The sequence below is a fragment of the Dreissena polymorpha genome, chromosome 4, assembly GCF_020536995.1.
Source record: "Dreissena polymorpha isolate Duluth1 chromosome 4, UMN_Dpol_1.0, whole genome shotgun sequence".
Taxonomy (NCBI): Eukaryota; Metazoa; Mollusca; class Bivalvia; order Myida; family Dreissenidae; genus Dreissena; species Dreissena polymorpha.
This window is the reverse complement of record NC_068358.1, coordinates 1745495-1768487: the sequence shown is the minus strand read 5'-3', so window position 1 is coordinate 1768487 and position 22993 is coordinate 1745495. Positions and strand designations below refer to the sequence as shown.

Here is a 22993-nt window from a genome sequence, read left to right as displayed (position 1 = left end):
GCGGTAGACTTTTTACTCCAGGACTCAAGGGGTCCGTGGTTCGAGTTCAGTTGACGGTTAATTTTTTTTCTCGTTTTTTACGTATATTCGTGTTTATTTACTGAAGCTTTTTAGATCCAATGTTTATATTAATCAATATAAAGCATTTCATGACAAACTCCAATACATTAAAAAATCTGTGAAAAGGCCCTTTTAAAACTAATAATACGAACTATGTTTAGATGCATCATGTTTTGGTTCTCAAGTTTAAACCATGCGACTGCAACTACACATTTTTTAAATATGACTGCATCCTTAAATTGTCTTTCAAGCTTTAATTCCTTTCTAGTATATCATTAAATATCTGTTATTTAGTATCTAGGCCTAGTTCGAATGTGGATCACGTTCGTCCAAATACTATCTAGTCAGGTCAAATCTTTGTAATCTTTGTAGAGGAACACTATTTGATAGCAAGTATCAAAGCTATGATCATGTGTGTCGCAAATATTAGATTTTAAAAGTGATTGGCTGTATGTCAAATTAAAAAAGCCAGCTTAGACCACAGGGGCGTAATTTGAGCAAACTGTGTAGGGTACCTTTTGATGATACTACTTTTTACTAAATATAAAAGCAATTACCTTTGCGATTTCATATAAAAAAAGATCTTTTTAATGTTTATCCCAATATAAATAAATGTAAAACTGATGGCAACCGGGCTGAGTCGCCATTTGACCTCAGTGGCATTATTTGAACGAACTTGGTAAAGGACCTTTTGATGAGGATAAACACCAAACAAACATGAAAACCGTTTTCTTTGTTTTGCGGTTTAAATCAAGATTTTTTTAAGGCTTTCGCTAAATTAATCAATATACAAATGCTGATCCCCGGGTCGAGGCCACTTTTGACCCCAGAGGCATGATTTGATAAAAAAAGAAGACCTCGAGTTATACTACATACTTAGTCATGGAGTTTGTGTTTTCAGAAACGATGCATGGTTTTGATCTTAGATGAAACGTTTGGACAAACAAGAGGACGTCTAGTTGATTCTATATATAGATCTTAAAGCATTGGGATAAGCGGCTACCGACAAGAATTTGTTTTAAAGGTTTATATGTAGAGTTCTATCTAAAACTGTTTTCCCCTGGGGCGAGGCCAGTTTTTACCCTAGGGAATAATGTGAACTCAATTTGTACATTACCATAATACCATGTTACATAAATAATACCCACATTTTGGAAAGGCTGTTTCAGAGGAGATTGTTGTTATAGCTCTCACTTTACAATGTGAAGAAGCAAGAAGCATAACACGTTCTAAACCTTGGGCATGCAAAGTTCGTAACCTTTTACAAGAATCTGGTTTAAACATCGTTTGGTTATATCCAGAATCTGTTCATATTAACACCTTCATTCCAATTTTTCGAAACCGTTTAAAAGATATTTTTATTTCAAATTTGAGAACCGACGTTAATGAAAGTTCCTCATTGTACCTTTTCAAAGAATTAAAACCTATTTTTGAGCGATCAGTTTCCTTAGATATCTTGGAGAATTCTAAATTCAGAAATATCATTGCAAAAATGCGCTTATCATTCCATAGCCTTTTTAATGAAACTTGTAGACATCAACATATTACCAGAAATTAACGAATATGTAAACACTGTTGATTGAACGAAATTGAAGATGAATACCATGTTGTACTGATATGTACGGTGGCATAGAGGTGACATTCACTCCTCTTTTTTCTATCTCGTGGCCACGAGTTAGCTAAGTCGGAATCTCGAGATCTCGAAATACGAAAAAGCACTCCTCTTTTTTCTATCTCGTGGCCACGAGTTAGCTAAGTCGGGATCGCGAGATCTCGAAATAGAAAAAACACTCCTCTTTTTTCTATCTCGTGGCCACGAGTTAGCTAAGTCGGGATCTCGAGATCTATTTATTACTACTACTACTACTTGATTGGCGGACTAACTCGGGATCTCGATATAACGAAAATTCTCTCAGTGCTTTTTTCAATTTTGAGATCTCGAGATCCCGACTTAGCTAACTCGTGGCAACGAGATAGAAAAAAGAGGAGTGCAATTTAAAAAAAAGAGGAGTGAATGTCACCTCTATGCCACCGTAGATATGTCCTTTTTATGACAATTTGAGAAATACTTATTTACCTTACTTTTACAAAAGAAGACCAAGTATGTTTAAATTTGTGCAATTATTGAATGAAACTAAAAAAACGGTATTAATTCGTCTAGCTAATTTTTGCATCAAAGTATTTGAACTTAGGGCTGACAATATATAAATATGTTATATTATTTTTCGATGTGAAAGGATCTTTTCAAAAGTATATATATTCAATTATTTAGATGTGAATTGTTCAAGTATTACATTTTAATACTCTTTGCAAATTAAGGACCATCTCATATTGTTCTGTCATTCTCACATTAAGCCATGCTAGTATATAACTGATGTACTGTATACAATTACATGTATTGTCGGCGCAGTTGTTTTTTCTGTTCATATTGTTGTGACGATGAGCTGTATATGCTTAAGTAGTAAATAAACATTCTGTTCTTATTCAATTACTTTACACATATAATGCTAAAAAATAACCCTGCTCGGATTTTTTGTTGCACCATTTGAAAAAAAAGTGTAATTCTAGTATTATAGATTGTTAATTTAAATCGAATATGAGCAAAAGCCAAAAAATATGATATTTACCACTTGAGAAATACCACATTTATTGTAATTGTTCTATTTGAAAGTATTGGCCATGTATGAGTCGTCCACATCTTTCTTTCGCACGTGTCTAAATAAGCATCAGGATTTCGATGCAATATTGCTAAAAAAATGTGAGAGGCCATATTATCTATCTAACATTGTTAAAGTAGCTAACACGATAAATAGTGCAAGCCGCTTATCACAATATTCGCATTAGTTGTGTTACAAATCAACGATTATACTTGATACGATAATAAGCTGGGTTTTGACTGGCTTTCGAAACTACACTGCGATTTTTAAATATATATGCAATCATAAAATGTGTGAAAAACTAAAGGATTAGTATTTAACGTTACCTTTAAGCTACAGTGTAGGCTTTGTGCACGATTATAGCTTTATAGATATATAACAAACATATTGTCACGAGCCGAGCGGTAGCTGTGATTTTACTTCAATTTCTTTAACTTTTCCAAACTTGAAGCTTTTGTTCAAGTTTAACATAGAACTAAAATGGACTCTGATAAACAGTAAACTAAGAATAACATTTTGCCTATTCAGTTGTTTTAAAATTGTCAAAAAAATACAAACTCAAGATTTATAAACTTTCTAAATTTTATTCATTCATAACGAATAAATAAATAACAACTTTCAATATGTATATTTCTTAACAGACATATTAATTCTCAGACATTTACATTACAAAACAGCAATATACATGTGTCATGTTAAGTATTTGCACTCTCTATTTTTTAATGTCCTAAAAAGATGACAAATGCAGTTTAAATTATTAATAAAATTCAGTCTTAATTTTTTATAGCTAAGTCTTATTGAAAACTGTATTTTAAATGCTTATATAAGAAAAATAAAATAGGTCTCACACCTAGGAAAACAAAGTTCAGAGTCCTCGAATGAGAATTTTCAGTGCCTTTTATACTCACAAAAAGCGCACAAACAACGCGCAGTAAAGCGCGCAAGAGCGCACAATAGAATTTGAGCGTTCTTGAAACGGTAAATGTCACTCATATTAAAATGATATTTCTGATAATATTACAATGAAACAGAAGTCAAATACATATCAATTAAATAAATAAATTATTTAAAAAGACAATTATTACCTTTTTAAACAATTTTTAAAAAGGAATATGAGTATTAATCAAATTATTTCGTATGAATAACCTGTCAAAATACTGTAGTCAGTGTAAACTACCCAGAAGGTACTTATGTCAGCATCAGGAAATCAACTTCCTGTTTATCCAAAAATGGCTGCCATATTAACAGACGCTAATACAATGAGACTTTTAAAAAGGATATTACAAATAATAAAGAAGCGTAAAAGGTAGGCATCGGCTGTTATCAGCTCTAACTTCCACACAACATCCAATAAAAGCATTAAATAACAGTGACCTAGTCATTTAGATGCAAAACATAAACGGTGAAAATGAACTATGTACATGTACATAAACACATGTTTTCATAAACAATCTAGGGCATGACATTACCCCTCCTTCAATTTTAAAGGTCCTCCTTTAAATGATTAAGTAATTAAAAATTTGTACTTTAACTCTCTCACAGTTACAATATCAGTAAAACTGTAATATATATTTTTTAAAACACTTTGTACAGTGTGATTTAGAGCGATTTTTAAGGTACAACACTTTGAACAGTGTTATGTTTCACTGCTTAAAGCACAAGAACTACCATACAACAAAATGCTGTAAAAACAATCACAACAAATTTCAATCCTATGTGCAATTATAAATTATTCGAGATCAGATAAAGTCAATATAAAAAATGTGATGACTAGACTTCCAATGTGTACAATCAAACACAATGTAAATAATTTAACTGACTTGTTCAGCAAATATTTTACATACAACAACAAAAATTACTCTAAAGAAAATCTTGAATACAAAATTTTGACTTGAATACCAAAGTAAATTAGTCAACATGTATTCACTTGCAAACACTTATACTTAAAAACTTATTTAAGTAACCTTCTAAAAAAATGACTAGATAATTTAAAACACTAAATAATACAATCATGAATATGCAAAACTTCTAAAGATGATAACCAATGTTTATTGTTAGTGAAATGACAATGTCATATTGTGAGTACAATAAGCAACCTAATGAAATTATTACCGACCACATTGCCCAATGCATAAAGTTAAATGTAATAGTCAATATTACTGACAAGAAATTGCCATCACTTTACTGGATACCTAAATTACATAAGACGCCATATAAAAGTCGTTTTATCGCTAATTCAGTGTCTTAAACCACCAAACAATTATCAGTGTATCTTACATCTGCATTGAGTGCTATTAAATATCATATAGCTAAATTTTGTAATAAAGTTTATGACAATAGTAATATTAACCTATTTTGGTCAATAAAAACACCTTAGAAGTTATCGATAAAATTGAAAATAAAAACTATAAGGTGTCGCAGGTAAGTACTTATGATTTTTCTACACTATACACAATGCTTCCTCACGCTTTAATAAAATCCAAACTTGTTTCTTTGATTGAAAAAACTTTTGCTAGAGAGAAGTGTTTGCATCTAGCTTTAAACACTAAAACAACTTTTTTTACTAATCAGGTATTAGATAATTACATCATTTGGACTGGTCTTGACTTTTGTGCAGCACTTACTTTTCTTTTGGATAACTTGTTTGTTGAATTTAATGGTAAAATATTTAAACAAATTATTGGCGTTCTTATGGGTACTAATTATGCGCCACTTCTAGCTGACCTTTTTTATATTGTTATGAAAGCGAATTTATGTTAGAATTATCTAAAACTTAGCAAGTAGATTTGATTAATTGTTTTAACCTTACTAGGAGGTACATTGATGACATACTTAATTTAGGTAATCCATTATTTGAACAATATATTCACAAAATCTACCCAAAAGAACTAGTCTTAAATAGATCGTGTATATCCAATACAGACGCTGCGTATTTAGACTTACATTTAACTATTAATAATAATTTGATCAAAACTAGTTTATACGACAAACGGGACGATTTTAACTTTGAAATTGTGAATTTTCCGTTTCTAGATGGCAACATCCCTAAAGTACCTTCCTATGGTATTTACATTTCGCATTTGGTACGTTATGCCAGAGCATGTTCGTGTATTAAAGATTTTAATGATCGTAATCTAATATTAACTAAAAAATTGCTAAAACAAGGCTTTTTGTATCATAACCTAAGAAATAAATTTGCTAGATTTTACTCTAAGTATGGTGATTTAATTTCAAAATATAATGTTTCTTTAAAATGGCATTTAAATAATTGAATCTCCCATCCATCATTTTAAGGAGATGTTTTGAAGCGTGTTCGCAAATTAAAATATGTTAAACCAAATGTTCATATTAAACTTTTCAATTTAATTAACTTGTTTTTATCAAAAGGATACGATACTTATGTACTTAAAAACACGTGTTTGATGGTTTTCGATTTACTATATCTTTCTTCCCTTAAAATTTGGAATCATTAGTGATATTATAGGCATTTTTCACTGTTGAATAAAATTGTGTCATTGTGTCGTATGAACAAATCTGCATGAAAACTACATTATAGGCATTTTTCACTGTTGAATAAAATTGTGTCATTGTGTCGTATGAACAAATCTGCATGAAAACTACATTTGGACTCATATTGTACATCAAATCATTTCTGTCTTCAGTTGTCAAAACACCTATATACTGTTTGATTCCAATAATGTCGCTTTAATGGAATTACCATTTTTATTCATTTGCTTCTTTATATTAAATCACCTAAACTTGTTTGATTAGTAGCACAGCCCCATTAATATTTTTATTTAGTACTGTCCCTGGAATTTGTTCACGTCATTATGCCATTATGGATTTTTGTGACGTCATACGACCGACTTTCCAAGTTGTAATCTACATGCATAGGTCATTGGGTTTATAACGTTCCATTTTATTTATATTTTCTCTCTGATAGGCGTTTCTTGTTTGATTTAAATATTTTTATTTTTTTAGCAGTCACATAAACAACCAAGCTATGTAATATGGAATTTTTACACCCATTATTGCTGCTTCTTCTTGTATTTGCGCGATGATTATCTGAGATATTATCTCCATGATGCTACATTCTCAAATCTTTTTCTATAAAGAAGGAATGTAGTTGACAATTGTTAATAGTTTTATTTGATCGTTCGTCAAAAAGTTGTAACTCTGTAACTCTTGTATCTTCAATGCAATTGAGTAATTAAATAGTAATTAAATTGAATGCTAAATTGAATGCGTTTTAATTCCCTTTTATTATTGTTTAATTTGAGTTACAATGCCATGACGTTAAATTTTATTTACACTTAAATGTATTATGAATATTGCTGGGCCAAGTGTGAGGTTGAGCGCTCTATAACCAGGTTTAAACCCCCAATGCTTTGCATTGACCGTTCCAAGGCGGTGACCCCAGCTTTATTCATATTTTGTGTTTATGTTGGTTTGTATTGTGCTGCATTGTGCTGTTTTGTACTGTTTGGGCAATCGGTCACTTGCCTTAAATAAAGGACCAATTAATTGTTTTAATGAAAATTCAATACTGCTCCAGCAGCTGGAGTTTCACTTCTTTATATTTCAATGTTTCAGACAACTAATACATACGACGATGCACGAATCTTCGGTCGCGGTGGTTTTCCTTATCATGTCTGTCCCTTCAGTCGTGATTTCTTGGGCGCAAAGGAGAACGGTTACGGTGCTGGTTGTATCGGACGGTAGATGTTTCAGTTGCAGAAAGGTCAAGACGGTGATGGGTGTTGCTGTGGCTGTAATCCGGATGATGATATGTGGGTGGGAGACACTCAGCTGCTGGTTGTGTGGGTTGGTTTTGACTCCTCAGGATGTCAGTGAGGTCTGCCATGCTCTTTGTGAAGTCACAATTGAAGCGATACTGCTTGTTGATTTCTGAGTGTATATTTTTCAAGTTGTTATTGATGTCTGCCAACACAGCCATTAGTTCATTGTGTCTTTTAACAGAAGAGTTGGATGAGACCGATGATGAAGATGATGAAGAGCCAGATGAAGAGCTGAGTCAGATGTTGTTTCAGGGGCAAGAGCACGACATTCTTCGATGGTTGGCAGAGTGGTCAAATGATCTTCTTGGTTGATTATGGCTTGAGGTGCTTCTCTTTGTGCGGTGTGAGATGGTGTGAGGCTGGTCAGGGTTAGTTGATTTGGTGCTGGCGTTGGGGAGTTTGTTGATGTTCCGATGACATTGATCAGTTATTGCAGGGGGCCTATGCATTCCGAGAGGTTGACGTAGGTGATAGGTTGAGGTTGAAATGTCTGAAGAGGAGTAAGTCTGGACGGTTGTGCTGGAGAAGATTGCTGTAGGAAAGGAGACAGTGGCAAGTTGCTGATTGGACTCAAGTCTGGAAGCGCAGACTGTATGGCTTGATACAAGATGTCTGGCTTCTTGGAGATGGAGAGCCAATGGCGTTTGCTTTCTTCAGCAGAAAGGACAGCAACATCCCGGTCAGTAATGAGATATGGAGATGGATTACTGACAAGGAACTCTGGACTGTCAGGGATGTTTTTCTCCTGAAGCACAAGTGCATGACGACGGAAACTGTGAACATGCTTTTCCAGTTCTTCGCGTTTGAAACATTTGAAGAGGCACAGACGACAGTAGTATGGAGCTTGATCCAGCCTCATGTGCTCCTTCAGGAAATGGTTGTACACGCGGTATTTCGCCTCAATGTACACTTTGTCCACCCGATGGTAGCATTTCAAGCACTGATAGGCGCGACGACGTTGACTACTGGATGAGAATTGAGACATGATGGCAAGATGATTGGATTGTCGACTGAAAATGAATAACAAGCATGTTGTTACTTTTCTTCTGAAACATATTTTTTAGTCACATCACATCACTTACAAATAACTGTTCTCGACTTATGTCTTTGGATTATGTATGCTTTCACATTGTATATTTCCTTTCGCCGAAATTATAATAAAATAAAAAAAATAATTTATTTCGTTCAAATTCTGATGAATTTAACACCCAATTACACTGAATCATTTCACTGACGAAACTTCAAATGCAAAATATCAACAACGCTCAAATTCACTGCTGTGCTTTCTGTTACACTGTTAACTTGATAACGATTATTTTGTCAGACTCAAAACCCGTTCTTATTCTTAATCATTGCATTTTATCAATCGGTTCCCGGCTCATTGCCCATCACACATGGTGATTCATTCCCGACCATACTTAAGGTCAATCTTTCCCTATTCAATACCGTGAATACCCGTTCTTAAGACTTTAAACAACTCTCTGACATTTTAACTTCACAATTTAATCATGCCACAAGTTAACTATACATCTCTTCTATAACAGAATCACATTAGCACTATTCCATCACAAAAACTGTTTTCTTTTGTTGATATTACTTATTACAACAATTACAAGAGCTGATGTTTTCATAACTATGTATCCATTGTGATTTTTGAGGTGCAAATACTTTAACAGTTTTAAAAATACACATTTTTAAGACACAAATAAATAATCAATATAATCTTTTTCTCTGCATCATCTAATGCAATGAAGTTCATACAATCTTGGCTGACACACATGTACATCACTAAAACAAATTTTATAACTGCACACAAAATATAGTAAAACACAACTTGAAACATCATGGTTTAAAGTTTTAACTTCCATTGTTCTTTCAGAATCCATTTTGGCACACGATCTCCTTCGTATGGCTTGAGTTTATTATGATAAACATTTTTTTCATTTCCTGGCTTGTCTAGTTGTAACTTGAAATTCACTTCTGAAATTTTCTTGCTCACCAGGAAAGGACCATCGTTTGTTCGTTCTAACTTCGGTGCTAATTCCAGGCTTTCTTGCTTCATTGAGATACCAAACAACATCACCAGTGTTGTAAATGTTTATTGACACTCTTGCATCATAAATTGCTTTGTTGCGCTTGGCAGCAGTCCCAAGGTGATCCCATGCGCATGTTGTTGTGCTACCGAACACCAACTCTAATGGTAAACGGACTTCTCTGCCAAAGGTAAGAAGGTTTGGGGTCAATGTGGTCGACTCACTAGGTGTGGCTCTATAAGCTCCTGCAAGGCATCCTAGATTCTTGTTAAAACGGTCTGTCCGGCCATTACACTGTGGGCTTCTTGGACTGGTCTTGATCTTTCTTATTACTCCCTTGTCCAGTAATTCTTCTATTTCCCTTCTTCCTGCTTCGGCATAAGCCATTGACACTCTTCTTTGAGCTTGTTTCACTGTTTGTGTATCACCTGTATTGGTAGGGGACTCTATTACATTTGTCAAACCAATGTCAAGATCATTTTTAGAAAAACTATTTTGAAATCTAATGAGCAGCTTTGCTATGACTTGTTTTTCTTCTTCATTGCAATGTTTAACAGACGTATGGTACAATTTTTGTAAGTGTTCTGGAATTTTCTATATTTTCTAAGGATATTTCTTATTGCACCTTATTGATAATTTGCTCCGATTTGTGACTGAAAGTAACTCGGCGTACTGAGAAATTATTGTCCTCTTCCTCTGTGTGTTCTTGACCTTTAAGTGTACTTTTTATCTGTCAATTTGTTCGGCTTGGCCTAATACTGAGTCTTGATTAATATCCACACTATATGGGAATGGATTTAAAAGACGTATTTTGCTTGTCGGGTTTCTATTTATATCAACTAATACTGAGGCCATCTTCAATGGATATGTTTCACAAAAGTGTTGTGTAGGTTCTACAATAAAATCTGTTTTTTGAGACACATTATCTGATTCTTCACGCTCAATAAACACATCAATGACCGCTTCGCTGAGAGGTGGAATGATGAAATGGTCAGCTGCTGTTACTTTTCGAACATCGTTTTTCTTTCCAATTTGAATACATGGTATATTTTTGCCTTTCAAAACTATGACTCCCTTTGACAAAAGTATATCTGCAGGACCTCCATCATCATTTTGCAGAATGTCTATTCCTAACAAAATATCACCCTCAATTTCAGCAACAATCAATTCTTTGTTCATTGAGACTGGTCCTAATTCAATATTAAAAAATGCTTTTCCACATTCTTTTAAAGGAATTCCACTTGCATCTGTCTAACAAGCTGATTTGTTAAGCTGAGGTCTAATGTTAGGGTCCAATTTATTGTAAACTCTGTCTGAAATGATTGTTCTTGTTGCTTCGGTATCAGTTGTTAAAATAACTGGCACATTTTCAATATTTCCTTTGATATAGACACCACTACTAAATGCTCTTTTGCGCCGCACAATTTCTTCGGCTACACTTGCTGAGTCATCATGGCCATTTATGCTTGCCAGGACCTCCCCTCGGCCAATCGGCTTGGTCCTTTAATGTTTAAAGGCTGACTTTGATAGAAGTCTTTTCTTGCAACTTGCCCATTGTGATACCTGGCATTCTTCAATGGACAATCCCTAGCAAAATGATTTTCTTGGTTACAAGAATAACACTTAATTGTCTTAGGTTTTTGCTTAAAAACATGTTCAGTAGTTTGTTGTTGTTGTTGGGCTTGGGTTAACTGATTTAATTTGTCAAGCACTTGTTGCAACACATCTGTTTCTTTGCTATTTGTAGTGACACCTGAAATGTCATTTTTTCTGTCACAGTTTTCTTTATTTTCTGCTTTGAACTGCTTTTGTTGGCCCTTGTTTGGGACTCTGTATGCGTGTAGGCTAGTGTGTTCATTATCTGTTTTGATCACTTCATACTCTATTTCATTTTCTGATCCCGAAGATCCAGTTCTACGCACACATTTTCTCTTTCTGTATTCACGAAATTGATGCCTATTTCTGGTTTGTATGTAATTGACAACATGGTACACTGCTTCATCAATGTCCTCGGGCTCCTTAATAAAATCAATTTCTGACCGCACTTCTTCATCTCGTAGACCGTCCAGGAATCTTCTCACTAAATCTTCTTGCCGTGTTCTGTAGTCTCTCCGTGTATGGGCTTTGTCATACATGCGTTTAAGTTCTGCAGCATACTCCTCAGCTGGTTCACCTACGTTCTGATCTCGTTTGCTAAATTTTACAGCAAAAGTTCTTGGAGTTTCTATGACCCTAAATCTGTTGTAAATTTCACTAACAAGTTCTCTATAGTTGGTTAAAACTTCATGATTCAGTTAAGTGAACACAAATTCACCATCACTGCCTTGCGATTTTGGTCATAAATTGTCAAGTTTTTCTTCTTCATTCCAATGAAGTCTTTCAGCAATAATTTCAAACCTGTTAATCCATACTTTCCACTCATCTTTGCCTGTAAAAGAAGGGTTTTTCATACTTGAACTGCATTTATGATAGTTTACACTACTTGTTTGCCTGTCATAAAACCTGTTCTCCCTTGAATACTGGTAACCAATGTCCCATCTTTGTTCACCCTGACCTCTGTCATTACAGAAATGGGTATTGTTTGCTTCCTGTTCCTGGGGGGAAATTTGTACTTGTTTGATGTTTTTATCACATAAATTTGCTAGAAGTGTTGTAACATTCTGTAAAGCATTTGACATCTGATTTTGCATTGACACCATATTTGTGACTGCATCATTCATCCAATCAGTTGTATAGCCATTTGAAATTTCTATGTTGGAAACACTTTTGTTTAATCTAGGGGTACTGGACTTAGATGATATTGGTGCTGTTTTATTTTCTTGATATGGTTCTTCAGAATGCTGGTTAGCTGCTGTTCTGAAGAATACTTCATTCTCTTGTTCTGATTCGGAGTCTGACATTTTGCTTTCGAAGACTGGATTCAATCGCTGAATCTATGTAGAAATCAAAGATTCCACTTCGCTGCCACCATCAATTATGTCACGAGCCGTGCGGTAGCTGTGATTTTACTTCAATTTCTTTAACCTTTCCAAACTTGAAGCTTTTGTTCAAGTTTAACATAGAACTAAAATGGACTCTGATAAACAGTAAACTAAGAATAACATTTTGCCTATTCAGTTGTTTTAAAATTGTCAAAACAATACAAACTCAAGATTTATAACCTTTCTAAATTTTATTCATTCATAACGAATAAATAAATAACAACTTTCAATATGCATATTTCTTAACAGACAGATTAATTCTCAGACATTTACATTACAATACAGCAATATACATGTGTCATGTTAAGTATTTGCACTCTCTATTTTATAATGTCCTAAAAAGATGACAAATGCAGTTTAAATTATTTATAAAATTCAGTCTTAATTTTTTATAGCTAAGTCTTATTGAAAACTGTATTTTAAATGCTTATATAAGAAAAATAAAATAGGTCTCACACCTAGGAAAACAAAGTTCAGAGTCCTCGAATGAGAATTTTCAGTGCCTTTTATACTCTCCGAAAGCGCACACATAACGTTATGCAATAATAACATAAAAGCGCACATATGAATTGTGCACAAAAAGCTCACAAACAACGCGCAGTAAAGCGAGCAAGAGCGCACAATAGAATTTGAGCGTTCTTTACACGGTAAATGTCACTCATATTAAAATGATATTTCTGATAATATTACAATGAAACAGAAGTCAAATGCATATCAATTAAATAAATAAATCATTATAAAGAAAACTATTACCTTTTTTAAACAATTTTTAAGAAGGAATATGAGTATTAATCAAATTATTTCGTATGACTAACCTGTCAAAATACTGTAGTCAGTGTAAACTACCCAGAAGGCACTTATGTCAGCATCAGGAAATCAACTTCCTGTTTATCCAAAAATGGCTGCCATATTAACAGACGCTAATACAATGAGACTTTTAAAAAGGATATTACAAATAATAAAGAAGTGCAAAAGGTAGGCATCGGCTGTTCAGCTCTAACTTCCACACAGCATCCAATTAAAGCATTAAATAACAGTGACCTAGTCATTTAGATGCAAAACATAAACGGTGAAAATGAACTATGTACATGTACATAAACACATGTTTTCATAAACAATCAAGGGCATGACAATATTATAATGGAGAGGCAGATCATTGAAAAGTTCTCATTAAAGATATGTGAGGTTATGGAAGACATAGGTGTTACTGAAGAAATGGTTAACTTGAGACGGTATGTTTATCTACAATATGATAGACCTGTTTTTGACAAGGATATGCCGTTGTGTTCTCATCATTTAGTTGGGAGTCAAGCGGAAGGCTCTACTACACTTGGTATGAATGCGGACCAAGCACAGAAATAACCGAAGGTGGCCAATGGGCCGCTCTATTTGTAAAGGATCAAATGTGCTGTTCGCAATGCTGCTTTCTACAAGTGGGTCCTATGGGTACAGAGACTTAACTTAAAATCACTCGCAGGGATGGCAGTGACATTACTTAGCATTTTGTTTGTGATAAACAAGGAAGAAGTTTGCTTTTAAATACACATAAATTCACTTGCAAGGTGGTTCAAATTATTGACAATACATGTTGAACAACACGGCCGAGCTTTAAAGTGTTCTGATGACGTTAATCAAAGAGATGTAACATTCGCCCTTTATTGTCCATCTCTGCCAGAGGACTGTCAAGTATTGTTTACCAGACACAAGCCAGGGCATTGGCCAAAAAAACAAACAATTATCAATGCAAAACAGTGTGGAATGTTTCTTGTTCATCCGGGAAACATTGGTTCTACGTATGATCGTCGTAATTCGAGTTTGAAGATAAACTTTACTTTTGAGTACCCACTTCTTCAGTGGCGAATGGCAACTAACATTAAAGAACGTTTGATAATATTTGACCTTAACATAGTACAGATGAGGGCATACATTATCACAAAAATGATTCGAAAGGAGTTTCTAGGACCCATAGTATGAAAACGTCTTTGCTCTTCACAACTGAACAGTTTCCTGAAAACATATGGAACACTGATAATCTTGTTCAGTGTGTCATGTACTGTCTGAACACGCTGCGACGTTCCACGAAACGTCGATTTTTCCCTCATTACACAATTGCGTCGGTGAACTTATTTGAAAACAAACTTGAAGTCTTTAAAACGGACAAGCTAGAAAAACATATTTCATCACTTATTAGTTCAAAACTCGGAATCATTGGCTTTATACAAATGGACTTGGGACAAAGGTTGTCATGTGGAATAAACTCACAACTATCAAGCAGGGAAGAAACATTTTTTCTGATTATTTGTCAATTGATCTTTGAACACTCTCGCCATTGGAGCACTGAAATATATATCAAAAATGATATAGAAGATATAGATGACTTCTTTAATAGAAGCATAGAAGAAGCATGCTTTGTTTTTGGAAATGACCATAAATATCGGTACGAACGGAAATATCATCTAAACGATATTTTAAACGAAAAAAGCATCGGTAGAGGCGTCTTGAAGTATAAAAAACATATTGTGATATCAGATGCCATTCATGAAATGTTCAGAGTCTCATTAAGTCCCAGAAAAATCTCTTGCTATCTAAAATATGCTTCATTGCTCGTGTGCACACAGCTAAGCGAAAAAGCCGGGTCACTGTTGAAAGAGGTATACATCACGCCAGGTATGGCCGAAGTCTCCCCATTCCTTGTAGATTTTGAGAAGTTCGGAAATTGTCTTAAATTAACAAATTCGAATTCACCATCATATATGGTGATGGCTTGTTTGCGAAAGATGTTTACACCTGTATCATTTTCAAGAGAAGAGTCACACCTCTTACCAAACCATGTTGTGTATGAAATGTACAGGAGGGACAAAAAGTCAGAATATGGGAAAATGTTAAATGAATGGTGGAAAGACACCGCAGTGATAAACGCCCGGCCGTTTTTATATTACCTTCAATACCTATCATCAAGAAATACACATACAAACCAGGTGCCTGTCCGTAACTTGGAGAAGTATTTGACGGATAAATTAGATGGTAAAGGCAATTTTGACAGTCATATAGAGACTACGCTTAACATACTCGGACACATTCGTGAATTAGAGAATAATATAACGGCTGCGTGGACAACATATGCCTTATCTGTGTTTAATATCCCAATCAATGATGCCGCGTTGTGGCACTTGTTCCGTTTACTGGGACAGCAAGTGTACGGCAAAAAAGGCGACACACCTTAATACTACTCACAGAAGACTATGTAGATACGAAGGAGATAATTTATTTGATACTGACGTTTTTTCGTAGGATTGGTGTATAAGAAAATCAGATAGTTCGAGACGATATGCGTTGTGCGTTTTGTTTAGCAAATACGTACATTTTGTAACAAGTTATGTGTATTTTGATGTATGCTAGAAATGTTGTTCTTAATTTGCTTTGTGGTATCGTTTCGTTATCCCCTTTAATGTAATAAAAAATGACGTGTGAAGTACCAAATGAAATTACATAACACAGATGTTGAAAACGATATGAGAGATTCAAAATTTTTCAATAAAAGAGATTCAAAAGATTACAATAAAATTTGTCATGGTTATGCATCAATATTTGGTTTTATTGTTAACGTTTAAAGCTTAAGCAAAAAACATAGTTAAGATCTTTTATCGATGTTTATCATTTTGAATCATGTTTAAAAGATTTGTTAAATTACCTAAGCAATAATATATTTCATGAAATCATAGCATTATATATATATATATATTATATATATACTTGAATATTTTGAAAATGTGACTCTAACCTATAATTGTCTTTCAAGTTTCAAGTACAACTTCCTTCAAGTCATATCTTTCGATATATATCTATAGAGAAGTATTTTGTAAGTGCAATGGCATAACATCCGATTATTGCTGTCTTCTATTTCTACTTCTATTTAGTTCTATTTAATGAATGGCATACTTTGAAATTAAGAACTGAGTCCTACCACTCAAATTCGCTGATTTTATCAAACATTATTGACGTATTATAAAAAAACGTAGCACCAATTAACAAAGACAGATAAGAGTCGCGACCATTTTGACACACACAGAGTAAATCATTCGTTATGTTAATGTATGCAATATTGTCGGAAAGGCTATTTGCCCAGACAGGACGGTGAAATTTATGGATTGAATGATGACCTTCGACTGCTGGCAGGTGATGGGTTCAAGGACGTTATTAGAGACAGGTAGTTTTGGGACTCTTCCACCTGAAATAACATCATGTTAACACACTGTAATTAGTCATAATCCAGATATTACTGAAACCTTAAATTGATGGCACATGAAATGAATTCAAATCGATGATTTTGCGTGATGTAATTTCACAAGCTATGAACCATGTCATGTAGTTTTGTGAATAAAGCAGGTGCTTTTTATTTTTCATAATGGTCATGAAAATACGCCTACAAATATGCATAATTATATTAAAAAAATAATTAGTATATTTGACCAAAAGCATACGCCATAAAATAGATTATTTCATCCTGTAACTATAAAGACATAGTTTATCTTAGGTTCTAAAAACTTGTCTTGCAGGAAAGTCGTATAAAAAGCTGAGCCTATCCACTGGGTGTGTTGGGCGCAAAGGGCAATCTCAATAAGAACAATACAATGTAAACCTAATAAATAATAATGTGTCCGTTACTCATAGATTTGAACTAGTTTATGTAGTATTGTCCTATTTTGCCACTAGCGAGATTTATATTGGCTGCATAAGCCTATCGTATGATATACATAGTTCATAATTGTATTTAGTTTCAATTCATTATTGGGGCACATAGTGTGTTACCTGAAAGCATATCAAACATATCCGCATATAACACCACATAATGTTTGAAAATAATGCGCCATGTACCTAAAACTATAATACACTTGGATCTGTACCTCAACTTTACGTTATATCCTATGTACATTTGGTAATAAAACCAGTATTTTACTTTCAATCTGGACGTTAATTTCTGAATGTGTGCCCGTCGGAAGGTTCTAGAATATCGACTGTAATGTGTCTCGTCTTCTATCGACTTGCGGGCGAGATCTCGCGAGAGTTTCTTGATCTTTTTGTCGCCGTTCAAAAACTCGCTAAAATACAAGGAAATGGATTATCTACTTATAAATGTTTTTATATATTTAAATAAGAATTGAATCACACAAGTGTACATCTTGTTAACATCCATGAATTCAAAAGCCAACTATACCTTACAAATGACTGTCATTTACACATGTGCACACTCAGTAGATCCATTTATAACCAACGGGAATAACCCAACATACCGACCACAGGCATCTAAACCCCTGGTATTGTAGAATGTCACATACCCGAGGTGTATCTTGCCATCTTTGTCCACGTCCATGAATTCCATAATCCTGTCGACGACGAAACGAGCAACTGGTATACCGGATTCCTGTAATGGTCCAATCAATTCTAGTTTAAAACGTCAACTAATAGCAACTGTACGTGTTCGATATATACTAAAACGTATAAAATAGACATGACAATTAAATAATACACGTTTAAATACTGACCTTGAAAAGCAAAGCAACCTCGTCTGGAGAGAGTCCCTCGTTGTGGTCCTTGTTGATCTTGTGGAAAAAGTCCTGCGCGCGATTCCGCTTCTTCAATAGGTATAGCAGGCGAGGTTCGATGTTGTACGTACTGCGTAACTCGATCTGCAAACAGCTATGTATTCATTGAACCAGAAAATGGCCCACTATTACACCTACTGTGCATCTCAATCTGCAAACATACGGGCATTCATGACTTAAAAAAAGGGTCAAGGCAAATTCACACTTAATCGAATTGCCAGAGTCCCATTATGAAACTGTTTACTTTCAAGTCATGTTCTTGTGTTTTCATCATTTCAAATTGTGAAGGTCCTCTATCAATATAAAAACGAATATGTCTTCTTTCGAAATTAAATTTATAAAAAAATCATGCAACTTCTAAGAAAATTCCATTGCTAAAATGCAGGCGCTATTTAAAAACAGGATTTTGGCAGTGGGATTTCGACAACAGCACAGTTCTTCGATAAAGAAACGTTCATCTTTTAACACAATCCATGCACCAAACTTACACAGACACACATGGGATACAAGAAATATCACTTAAGGCATGTATGCGATTGATAAATAGCTTAAACACTGAAGAAGAAAGGAACTCTTTAGAAATAGGCACTACAGGTAATTTCCGATTGACCCCGGATGGATACACACTGATTTAGTGGAATGTTATATTAAATAACACTAAACATGTTTAGATCATGGAAAATAAAACTGAAACTGCATCATTAAACACCTATGTGTACCTCACATACCAAGTTTTAAATCGAACCGACCATAAGATATGCATCAAAGAGTATTTTAGTAATGTCACGTGATAAGCGATTTGCCTTTCGTTTTTTTTTACTTGAATTCCGTAGGCAGCTCGGGCTAAAACTCGATTTGTTTAAACATTTTTCTTTCTTTTGGCAAATACAGTGTACATACATGATGAACAATACAATCATTTTTAGAAAAGGATTGAAAAGGAAGAAATAATTCTTATATAGTTTCTCTCCTTACAGTAGCATTTACGACAAAAATGGGTTTGCTTTAAAGCGGCCTTTTCACGTTTTAATAAATTGACAATTAAAAAAATTTGGTTTCAGATTCGCAAATTTTCGTTGTAGTTTATATTTGTGAGGAAACAGTAATACTGAACATTTATCATGCTCTAAAATATCCACTATATTCATCTTTTGACGATTTAAAAACCTGAAAATTATAAAGCGTTGCAATGCGAAACGATTGAATAATTTGGAGAGTTAAGTTGTCGTTATATTTTGGGATACGAATATTACTGCTCGAATTGCTTATATAAAGTATACAATTCAGCACTCAGAGTATGAGCACGGATGGCCGAGTGGTCTAAGCGATAGACTTTTACTCCAGTCGTTAGTGATTCGAGCTCAGTTGAGTGTTACTTTTTTCTTTCTTTAATTTAATTTTTTTTTTGACTGGAGCTTTTTAGATCCTATGTTTACATTTATCAATAAAGAGCAATTATCGGCAAACGTTAATACATGCCAAAATCTGTGAAAAGGCCCCTTTAAGACGTGTTTACATTTAATATGCCAGAAATAAGAATTAAAACTCGCTTGTAAATCAATGGAAAAAAACACATCAACATCAACATATTCACGGCTCATTTAGACTTGTTTTGTACAACCTGTCACGGTAAATCTCGTAGAAAACACATAGAATAATGATTCTAGTAGCATGTGTCCCTGGGAACATATGAAAATCAACAAAATAACACAGCTACATCTTGATTTTCCTGAAGAGCCTTAAGCGAATTGACCACGGAGTGTTGCACAATATTTAAGTAAAACGTAGCCGCAGTACTGCCCATCTCGAACTGCATTTAACATCAGGGTGCAGGACTAGTGACTGTGTGGGGTTCACAATTGAACGTTAATGGATGTAAACACACCGGTAAGAGATGCTTTTTTTCAAATAACTTTTTAAAACATTTTTTCTTAAGAATTTCAACTCGTGACAGACAGTTTTTATGCTGCTTATGGCGATATGAAATACATCTGAATCACTTATTTAATAAGCCTGTGTTCGTGGCATTCATGAACACAGATATGCAGCATTCATCGTGAAATTTTGGCACCGATTCCAGGCGTATTAATGATTTATTCTTAAATCTTAAGATATCGACACAAACTAAAATACGAAAACTGTCTTTTATGCACTAAATAGTTTTGCTAATGTAATTAAATAACTTGAGACACTTGCAAAAATAAAGTTCTTAACGGTGTGTTTACATTCTGTCCAGTCCGTCTGTAAAGCCCTGAATCCTGCACCCTGAACATGGCATGCTAGAAGTAAGAAAGATACTCCATGTTTTACGTAGCACGCATGTCGGTATGTGACCAACACGGAAATTATTAACATACTGCGCAGTTTGGTCATGAGGACATATTTGCCGTAAGAGTCATTGTTATTTGAATGAAATGCCTTGATAAAGGTTTACACGTGATTGCATTTCTGACCTCTTTAAGCATGTCATTTCTGTATCTGCATGAGACCGGAAGTGACATTTCATACACCACGTGGAAATTGCGTTCCTGGCGCACTGCATCCAGCACTCCTTGGAAAGCCTTGCCCACCACAATACACTGGGAACAAACAAAAATACGGTCCATAGCTTGATAAAATGTACCACTGTTAACAAACGTTTATAGAAGAATACTCAGCCAATATACTTACTTATGTTGTGTCATTTATCTCGTGAAAAATATGCACGAGGCAACCCGGATATGAATATTTAGGACATATAAGAAACCATTATATAAACTTTAAGCAATAAATTTCCATACAAAATTTGACATTTGCTTAACGGTTCGTCTGCTTCAATCTGTACGATAAGACACGTAACCCGTAAGAGTGCAATACATGAACCACGAAACCGGGGATGTACACTTTCAGAACTTTGACTAGAACACGTGAATTGACAACTTGACGGGAACGAATGCAAGTGACCGAATACCGTACCTGTATGCTTAGTTGCTCCAGTGCCATGCTGGCGTTCTTCTGTATCCCTTCCAACAGCACAGTAGCAAACGACGGTGCGATGGGGTTCCGGTCCAACTGACAAATATGAAGGCATTTTATATGGATCATAATTAAGTGGCTATAAACTATGTAAAAAGCAGGGTTTAACATAGTCTAATTAACTTTATATATTTTGGACATATTTTATTAGACATAGTAATTACTTTCCCCGAACTTCTCGATAATGACAGTTCTCTATTAAACTTTTCTATAATTGTATATAGAGTCTAAAATATATTTTAAATTATAAATGGAGAAAGCGGTAACGAGGCCAACGAACTTTTATGCAATGCTTATCGATGAAATATTGACAATTATCGGGAATCACTTCCCAATTTCTTTCTTAATGCATTGACAAGTGACTACATATTTTAAGATATTTTTTTAATATTATAAATACAGTAATAAACACTCACTATGAGCACTTCCAGTGTCTTGTTTTTAGCAGCCCCTTCGTGAACTCGAGCAGTACCCTTGGGTGGATGCGATTGCACGATACATCGAGCTTCTTCAGCGTCGTGTAGTGACGTAACACGTCAGAAAGGGCAACGCTGCCCTCGAAAGCGAACCCGTTCCAACCGATGTTTAAATACTTTATGGATTTTTTTTTTCTGGAATGGGTATGGTTTTAAATGGTCCAGATAAACTGTTATAAATGTTTTACTGGGTACATATATAATAAAAGCAAAGCTTAACTTTCCCTATGATGTATGGATATGGATTTAAATGTTTATATATTTACTTTTAATGTATTTTAACGTTGATTGTTTATAAATTCCTAATATTTTTAGTCTCATCATAGCAACAATGCGGACATTTTTTGTTGTTTATTTTATAGATCTAGCAAAGTTTCGGTCCCGGTTTACTGTGATGCAAAGGCGCGTGAATAACTTATAAGAATACTGTTATTTAACAACCGATATAGCAGCGCCCATGTTATTTAAAATTTACATACTGACCGCGCATGTCAAACATGTGTGACTAGATAATTTAACGTTTTCTCTTCTATTATGAACACTATACAATTTCGGTAGAGTTGTCTCACAGTGCAAGACAAATGGCACTTACCGATAGGTTTTCATTAATGTCTGTCCCTAAAATTCGTATTATATGATATCTTGAAAGCAATACTGAGTTATTAAAGGCGTTTTTAATAGTACATTCCGTCTTCTCCTGACGATAAACTGACCCAGCACTGACCCTGTAAGTCTTTGAATGGAATTTCCCTGTAATGCGTACGTGTAATTGGGCAAAAATGAACATGCAGAGTGTAGTCCGCATTTCCCTACATGGATCAGTGTTACATTATATACTACAAAGACGCGGCGATGTTGCCAATGTTCCGGTAAATTATGATCAAATCAGCCAATGGAATAAATGGAGCGTATTTATTCGGGCCTGCTGACGTTAGGTAAAAGTCAGAATGAAGAAAATAGAAAGTTAGTTAATCAAAATTGTTGCAAGTTCAGAATAACACTAAAAAATTGAATAAGACCAAGCAATTTAGACATGAAAGAACGTACAAAAACAAGACTAATGTGATCTATCATTTACACCTTGTCAGAATCAAATGGGGAATCAAATGGAAAATCTGATGATACTGTAGTGGTAAATGAGCTATGTGGCTCAGTGAAAAGAAATGATACACCAACACAAACAATTAGACTAGTGAGAAAAAGAAGCACTAGATCACGACCAATCAAAGCTTTTTTGAAAGAAAGAAGGATGGACAATCCTTAGATGCAATCCAGTGCTTAAAGTTAAATTCATGTTACGCCTGACTATACAATTAGACAGACACTATTCGAAAATCAAAACGCTATGTGTTTTAACAAAGATTTGCCT

The 22993-nt window shown here is 34.5% G+C and overlaps 1 long non-coding RNA gene across 1 annotated transcript; it reads left to right on the top strand.

Moving 5' to 3' along the window:
• The first annotated feature begins 16607 nt into the window (after nucleotides 1-16607).
• On the top strand, nucleotides 16608-17194 carry LOC127876216 (uncharacterized). Its single transcript, XR_008047734.1, has 2 exons — nucleotides 16608-16737; nucleotides 17087-17194. It is a non-coding gene; the product is annotated as an uncharacterized LOC127876216 (long non-coding RNA).
• The last annotated feature ends 5799 nt before the right edge of the window (nucleotides 17195-22993 follow it).